We start from the raw sequence: 8,914 nt of genomic DNA on the forward strand, positions 1-8,914 counted from the left end.
CAACAATAAAGTTAGAAACATATTTCGTAAAACATCGCCTCCTCGTTAAGCCTAGGGAGAAAAACCAAGCACTCGCTGATGTTTTACTATCTCACGCAACCCTGAGAAGCATAATAATTTACCGACATATAAATGGAGGGCTTAGCAGCAGCTGCACTGCATAAACAGCCTCTGGGGTGCTCTGAAGTTTCTGTTGGTAGATGGTATATAAAGCGGGGTGAATAACTGATTTTTCGGTTCACTGACAATCCTGAAAAAAAAAGTTTCAAAAAAAAAAAAAGTCATTTGGGGTCAACTACAACAAATGTTTCACATTGACTCTTCAGCCCTTTACAAAAGTTAGAACCTAAGAGCATTCAAAATGAAAAGCGGCTTCCGAGAGAAAAATCTCAAAGCCTTTCATTTGAAAAATGCTGAAACAAAGTAATTTTGGGGTTTTTTTTTCCCTTTTCTCTCCAGAAGAAAAGGTTTGGCAAATCAAATCAACTCAAAATGTTTTCATTTTGCCGAGATTTGTCTTTTTTCCCCCTCAAGATTTTACCCAGCTCAACATAACCAGTTCACACCTACAATAACTTTCCTGATGAAATACAAGATTTGAAGAAAAAGAGTCTCAGCCACTGCACAAATGTCCCAAAACCTAAAACCCAGAAGAAGAAAGTAATCTAAAAACCTCTAAGCTTTTCTTGGCTTGGCAGGAGAATCTTATTAAGTCTCTGAATTGTACAGCCACAGATTTGGGACGTTGTAAAAATTAAATTAGTCTTACTTCTTATTAGCAAGGCAAGAAAGGAACCGGGAGATTATGATACAGCAACAGCTATTGTGAGCCAATTTTCAGCACGTTTCTGCTTTTCTCCTGTAAAGCAACAATTAGTGAGTGTTCTCACTGTTCTCATAAAGGCGGTGTGATTTTTAATCTCGGGATGCAACCTTCTGACTTTCAGACTAACGCAATTCAAAGATTTAATGCCACACCACAGTGAGATGCTCATTTCATTTCCCTGATCCATTCCAGGTGAAGCCTCTGCTTTATTTTTTCTCTGCAGTTGTGTGCACCTAAGCAGCAGGCACATAAAAGACCCAGGGCAGCCAGGAGTTAAGCACTTGGGATACAGAGAAAGAAAAGGCATCCATCCATACACACTTCCAGAAAGTTGGATGGCCTCACCCCCCTCCCATTTCCCCTTTTGCTGGGAGTTTAATACAGACTGCTCAATGGCCCTGATGTCTCGAATAGGGACACGGGCCACTTGGCTGGGACAGGAGCAGTGCCAGAGAAATAGATGGGATTTATCCAGATTTATCCATGTTTTCATTCAGAATATGACTGCTTCACGTGATAGGCAGGGAAGAAGTGGGAGCGAGGCAATGAGTTTTTCTAATTGCTGTATATTTAAAGTAAGCTGGGCTTTAGCACAGCTTGCCTTTGGAATTCACAGCTTCCAGACGTCCCACCATGATCCTCAGCAGAAACAGCAGAAAGCAAAGAGCAGATATTCCAAATGTCACACTCAAGGCTGGTTTTAAATTGGTAGAAAACAAAATAAAAGTGTTTTTCCTATTTCATAAACATGCAAGGATGGGCAGCAACAGTTTCATATAATCATAGAATAGAATCATAGAATAGTTTGAGTTGGAAGGGACCTTAAAGATCATCCAGTTCCAGCCCCCCTGCCATGGGCAGGGACACCTCCCACTAGATCAGGCTGCCCAAGGCCCATCCAACCTGGCCTTGAACACCTTCAGGGGTGGGGCATCCACAGCTTCCCTGGGCAACCTATGCCAGTGCCTCACCACTCCAATTGTGAAGAAATTCCTCCTTGTGTCTAGCCTAAATTTGGCCCTCTCCAGTTTATACCCATTCCCCCTTGTCCTATCACTACAAACTTTTGTAAAACGTCCCTCCACAGCTTTCTTTTAGCCCCTTTCAGGTACTGGAAGGTCGCTATAAGTTCTCCTCTGAGCCTTCTCTTCTCCAGGCTGAACAAGCCCGGCTCTCTCAGCCTGTCTTTGCATGGAAGGTGCTCCAGCACTCTGACCATCCTTGTAGCCCTCCTCTGGTTCCATTCCAACAGCTCCATATCCTTCTTAGGTTGAGGATTCCAGAACTGGACACAGTACTCCAGGTGAGGTCTCACAAGACAGGAATAGAGGGGCAGAATCACCTCCTTCGACCTGCTGGCCGTGCTTCTTTTGATGCAGCCCAGGATACGATTGGCCTTCTGGGCTGTGAGCGTACATTGCTGGCTCATACTGCTCCAACTGAAAGCGGTTTGAACCCAGAGAAATCCTTAGAAGAAAAGCAAAGCAGAACTTGGATCATCTCAAATAGCAACTACATTATGAAACTTTAGACTTCCCAGGGGCAAACCCCAAAGCAATATTTAATGAGCCCATACCTCCATTTATCGTGAGTTCATTTGAATACTGAAGTCCCTGTAAAACACTGTAGGCAGCTTTGATATATTATTATTATTTTTTAAACAGCACCTTTAATCCCTGAAGGGCTGGTTCTCAGTATACGGGGAGAGAGCGGGGCTGGAGGCGAGCAGCTGGGCATCGCAGAAGCTCTGGTCCATCAGGCAATGGCAGGTGAGGTGTGAAGGGTTGTCCTGCTCATTCATCCTCAGCCTTTCTGGGAAACAGCACTCACACGAGGGAGAAACCAGCCATCTCCAAATGGAAGGAGTGGGATATTCCTCCAAAGGGTATATTGCTTTTAGCCCTGTGCACTCAGAATGGAAGCCCAGAGAGTTCTAGCATCAGACAGCTCCAGCTACCACTTCTATGAAAGAAAGGATCTCATCCCTTCCTCCTCTGGTTTACAGCATCCCACAAAACACACAGGTTTTACGCAGTGGCTTGCTAGCCTGAGTTAAATAAAAGCGTAAGAAAGCTTGGTTCTGTGCAGAAGACTATGGAGAGCTGGGGTTCCTGCACACCAGGACCCCTGCAGTCCTCCACAGTGTCCAGGGGGAAACAAAAGCTGTGGGGAGCCCCTGGCACACACACTTGTGTCCTCCAGACAGGCTTGCACTTACTCCTGTTTTCACACTTCCTTTCCTAAAGCTGCTGCTGTGTGCTGGGTCAAAGGCATAAAGACACGCGCCTGCTCCAAATCTCCCCTCACAGACTTTTAGAGGCTGAGCTTTCCCCTAGGCAGAAGTCTCCAGACCACAGTGAGCACACTCAGACTTCCAGGATCAGTCAGAGCCTAGAGACTAATTTCTTGGAAAACTGCAGGCCTTGAGAGTATCAGCTGCTGAGCAGCCCAGGTGAAACCCAGAGGAGACGTGATGTGGGGCCACCGGTTTTCCTTCCAGCAGAGGACAAAGGGCCTTGGTTCTGTAAGCACACCAAACACCATTTCCAATATTGAAAGATGGCATCTCCCATGTGCTGCCAAACCCTGGGCACTGGCACCAACCTAAGGAGCATCCAATACCTCCCAGAATCATCCAAACTGCACTGAATGTCACAATACATCTTTCTCTATGTATCCATCATTGTGTGTGTATAACCATATAGAACTGTATGTAACCGTTAGATAAAGTAAACCTGTAACTGCGGACTCTAGACAGGTAAAATGGTCTGGGCAGCATAAAATATATATAAAAAAGCAAATAAAAAAAACCCCATTTAGACACTTAAGTTCAAGTGGTTTGCCAGAGAAGCCAGTCTTGAATTTAGCAGCCACTTCTTTGACGAACTCCGAAGCAGCAGGGAACAATCAGACTGTGACTGTAGCATCTCTCTTGGCCCTGGTGTTTGAGATAACTCTTCTTGTAGGGAAAGGGCACTTGTAATTTGTGAGTTGCATTTCTGCAGCTACAGCAGCAATTGCAGGAGAGCTGTTTCCTCCCCCCTGAGTTAATTCAAATTTCCTGTGTGTGGGTTGTTTTTGCAGAAGAGCAAGGCCTACCTCTGTCTTCATTTTCCACTTTTCCAGTGACAGCTCTATTTTTGGGGAACACACTGCAGCAGTGGGGTCTGCAGTGCTCTGTTGGGCAGGAGAGCAAAGTGTTGAAAGTAGAGCATGAACTCCCTTGTGATCCTGCCAGCGTTCCCTTGTCCGCCTCTGCCTGTTTGGGTTGCCAAGAAGAAACTAGAGCCTATTATCAGGACTGCTTCTTTGTCAGGGGTTTCTTTGATGTAAATTCAACCACGATCAAATGTGCTGATCGCAGCAAACAGCCAAGGAGTAACAAACACGTAAACCACACAGTGACCTGCAGAGATTAGAGCAACCCAGGGTGTAGACAAATCGGGAAGATTAAACACAAATGAGCTAAGATGTCTTGGAAGAAGCACCCAAGGTGACAAAAATAAGCAATGCAGACAGAAAATAAGAGAATGAAGACAATCAAAGGTTGAACAGACCCTACTAGTGCATAAATCAAAGACTGCCCCTGCCTCCCCCAGTGCTTTAGCTTTACCCTAATGCTTCTGCTCCAAGAAGACAGTGCTAGGCTGGCTGCAGGGAAGCAGGCTGAGGGAATTCCTTCGTGCACCTTGGCTGTACTCTGCCTCTCATGCTGTTGTCACTGCAGAACAAACTACAGAACAAAAAACAGTTGTTTCCTCCACTCCCCTTAGCTCTTTTTGTCCTTTTTTTCTTTCTTTTTTAATAACTTCTGGAGACGTGCTGACAGGGGTTCCTTGCAACTAGAACTGCCCTGATAATCTCAGTATCTGTCACCTTCACTGACAATCCTGCAAATTCAAGGCAGGCCTGCCTGGAGCTAATGACACTATGGATATCCATCTCTCAGCAGTGTAACTTTCGCAGGTGTAGAGGACCCAGGAGGCTTGCAAGGCCAGAAAAATCACATGCCCATATATAACGTGATGTAATTCCATGGTTGTGCAGCCCCTCCTACTTTACATTGGAGGTGTGTGTGCTCAGGAACAGGCTAGCGTTCCATTCAAACACACCACGACTCTGTCCCTGCCTGCAGCACAACAGCATCCTGAAATGTTTCTTCAAAATTTGGAGAGTAAGGCTATTCTTTGGAAGGTGGAAATACTTATTTTGAGGCAGCATAGTATACTGTTGCCTTATTTCATTTTTCATCTGTTGCCTGCAGTGATGTCATCACCCTGCAAGCTCAGATTAGAGGACCATTACTGATGTAGTGGTGAGGCACTGGCACAGGTTGCCCAGTGCCTCAGTTGTGGATGCCCCATCCCTGGAGGTGTTCAAGGCCAGGTTGGATGGAGCCTTGGGCAGCCTGATCTAGTGGAAGGTGTCCCTGTTCATGGCAGGGGGGTTGGGACTGGATGATCTTTAAGGTCCCTTCCAACCCAAACTATTCTATGATTTTATGATTCTATGATTTTATGATCTAGGGACCCCTTAGCAGTATGCCAAGTGACAGAAGTGTAGTAGACACCCAAATTCATGGAAAAAACCCCCAGCAGAGCACCTGAGAAAGTAGTACTTTTTCCACTAACCAACCTCTTTGCAACAAAATGACATCTGCTGCCTTATTACTGCCACGTTTCTCTTTCAGATCCCATACTCGTAGACAGCACTTTTTGTATCCCTCAAAAAGTGAACTCCTCTAGCAGCAATACTGAGAAGTCTGTAAAATTCCTCCTGTAAACATGCTAAAATCCCTCTTGCCACTGCATACCATGGCTTTTTCCACCATCACTTCAAAACCAGGGCACTGACATCGTGTTCACGCTTGCAAAACAAGAATGAATTTTCAGCACTGCTGATCAGAAGTGGCTCAATTAAGATCAAGATGTCAGCAAGGCAGATTTCTGCTCACAAGGCCTATTATTTGCTAATGAGATTTCAGCAGTGATCCCTCCCCATTCACATCCCTGAGATCAAAAACACACTTTAGAGATCAGAATGCTTAGAAACAGGTTGACAGCAAGTCCTGAACTCTCTCCCCTAACGCTGCAGTGCCTTTAGGCTGGCCTGGGCGGCGCTAGTTAGAGTCTAGTCTAAGTGTGCACCAGTCCAACTCCTGTCTGACTATTTTTTCCTGAGAGTTCAGAATATTTTCCAGTCCATACAAATGACACAGTATTAACCCATCATGCAACACACCAGCTTAGCAGAGCTGCAATCCACACACAATTTACAGAAAACCTGGAGAGAGATCAGGACAGATGTTGGAAGGCAAAGGCAAACGTCATCTTTCTCATCAGGACTGAGGCAAAGTCTACAGGTCCTGCAGAAATCATTCAAGTATTGACTGTCCCTGTCCCCACATGCAGGAGCTCCAGGTGCTGCGCTGCACTGCCCATGCAGGTCAAGGGAACTATGGCACTAATAGCACCTGAGGAGCTGACTCCATCCATCTCATTTTCTCCTCTTCTTACATCTGCACAATTCAGAGGTTTAATCCAAGCAAGACTCAACTGGAAAATCCAGATCTCCTTCCTACATCCACTCCCAGTCTGAGGGGAAGGTGGCTTTCAGGAAGACAAGGGAATTCAAGGATGCACACTGCAACATTTCAGCAATTCCCTGAGACAGGGTAACCTCCAAAATGCCAACACAGTCCTCCACTGCACTGCATGAATGAAACATTGGGAATAGGAGTCTGTGCCAGCTGCAATGGTCCTACCAGCTGGAAAGGACCAAACTGCCTACCTCTTTGGTCCTGGATTGGGTGAGAATTGGCTCAGGCTGCCTCTTGAATGAAAGAGCAGCTTTCCTAATGACTGAGCTCACACTGTCAGCCTGCTATAAGGAGCTGCATTGATTTGAAACCTAAAGGACAGCTGTTTCTTCCTCCCTCTCCACCCTGCTTCTTCCTCCCTGGCCAAAGAAGGAGGGAAGTTGCCAGAATAGACTTCATCCAGGTGGACAAGGAGAGAGAGGATGCCCAAAAAATGGAAAAGAAGGGGAAAACATACCCTTAGGAGCACAAAGCAGCCATACAACTGCTCACTTTGCCATTGCCAGAGGGAGGCAGCTCAGTCCAAGATAAAGTGGAGTAATCTGCAGTACTCCTAACAGCTGCAAAACACTCGCTGCCAGCTGCATGTTGATTCTTAACTCGCTGCAGCATTAACTAAGTGACAAAAGGCTTTAGTGCTCCTAATGAAAACACAGTCCCTGAGCTCAGTAAAATAACAGAGTCATGAAAAAAAAAGCCTTTTTAGTAGTAGATTTCTTGTGCAAACAGGTTTTGAGTCCACGTTTTGAGATTTGGACAAAATGTTTGAGGAGATTTGGGGCTGAGGAGGGAGAGGGAAAGGAAGGTTTGAAGGTGTGTGTGTCAGACTTCATGTCTGGTTTTCATTTGTTTCCAAAACAGCCACACTTTTGCATTTGTGCTAAGGCCCGCTGTAGCTTAAAAGCTAAAATGTGATCAGAAAAGGCCTTATGGATGCTGAGAAAAACTTTGCATTTTTTGAAGGGCCTGTTAAATACTTTTCACTCTGCCCTGAACTCCTATGGAAGCTGTTTCCAGACTCTTCTCCGAGCCTTCTGTGAGGAGATGAAGGGCCTCAGGAAGAGACCCAGCAAAACTTGTTGCCTTGTCTGCTGTAAACAACTTGGACTCCTTGTCTTCTGTAAACTCCATAAAGGAGTAAGAAAATGAGCAGTCCAACTACTCATGGAGTGATGGCACAAAGCTGCCAGCCTTTGCGTTTTCTTTCCAGGCAGTCTCCTTACACACTTCTTTTCCCCAGCTGAAAAAGACCTGAAAAACCAGCTCCAACCACAGCAAAAATTACAATTCAGTCAATACCACAGCCTGTGGATCTGAGTGACTGCCCCAGGGGACACTGGGAATGGCCACTAGCAGAGCCAGTTATGCCATGACCACACACACACATCTTCTGCGCATCCTGCTGTACATCAACCTGCTCCACTGACCGTATAACTGTCCGCTGACTTTGGAAAAGCATACTGGGATGAAATTGTGTTGCAGGAGCAGCAGGACCACCCCCTTTTATTTGTGCCACTGCAGCTAAGACTTATTGCTATTCCAAACAATAGAATCATCATAGAACAGTTTGGGTTGGAAGGATCTTAAAGATCATTCAGTTCCAACCCCCCTGCCATGGGCAGGGACATCTCCCACTAGATCAGGCTGCTCAAGGTCCCACCCAACACTTGAACTGGCCTTGAACACTTCCAGGGATGGGGCATCCACAGCTTCCCTGGGCAACCTGTGCCAGTGCCTCACCACTCTCATCCTAAAGAATTTCTTCCAAATGTCTAATCTAAATCCTCCCCATTCCAATTTAAAGCCATTCCCCCTTGTCCTATCACTCCATGCCCTTGTAAAAAGTCTCTCCCCAACTTTCTTGTAGACCCCCTTCAGTTACTGGAAGGCCACTATAAGGTCTCCCTGGAACCTTCTCCAGGGTGAACAATCCCAACTCTCAATAGGGCAGATCCTGACTAGCATGTTCTTTTGGATACTTATATGAACAGGCCGCAGTTGGCAATTAGAAATATCACTGGGACTAGCACTGGAGAAGCCACTTTTTCTGTTTCCTTCACTACTGGAGTTGGAGTCTGCTACAGATAAATTCCCTCAAGAGGCACAAGGTGCTGTATCAATCCCACCAAAACTGGTTGAGGTGAGCTTGTTCTCTGCAAGATACAAGTCCGAAAGGCTTTCCCCTCTGCAGAGCCAGGCCAGCTCTGATGCAGCGTGGCTCATTAGGGTGGAGGTGAACATCAGTGTGGTCTTGAGGGTTTGTACCGCAGCAAGGTTTGTGGTGCTCTCTGTTATGGCACAAGGCCACAACTACCTGAAGTACGCAGGTCAGCTGCTCCTATGAGGCATCCTCCCAAGCCAGCCAACAGACTGTAGCCTGATTGAAAGAACGCGTGTTTCTCCTACTGTAATGCTTTGTGAGGACCAGTTCTGGCGAGACAACACTTCCTGCCATTTATAAGATTAAGGCTGTCCTGAAAACCACACCT

Source organism: Cuculus canorus, chromosome 3 (assembly GCF_017976375.1).
Source record: "Cuculus canorus isolate bCucCan1 chromosome 3, bCucCan1.pri, whole genome shotgun sequence".
NCBI lineage: Eukaryota > Metazoa > Chordata > Aves > Cuculiformes > Cuculidae > Cuculus > Cuculus canorus.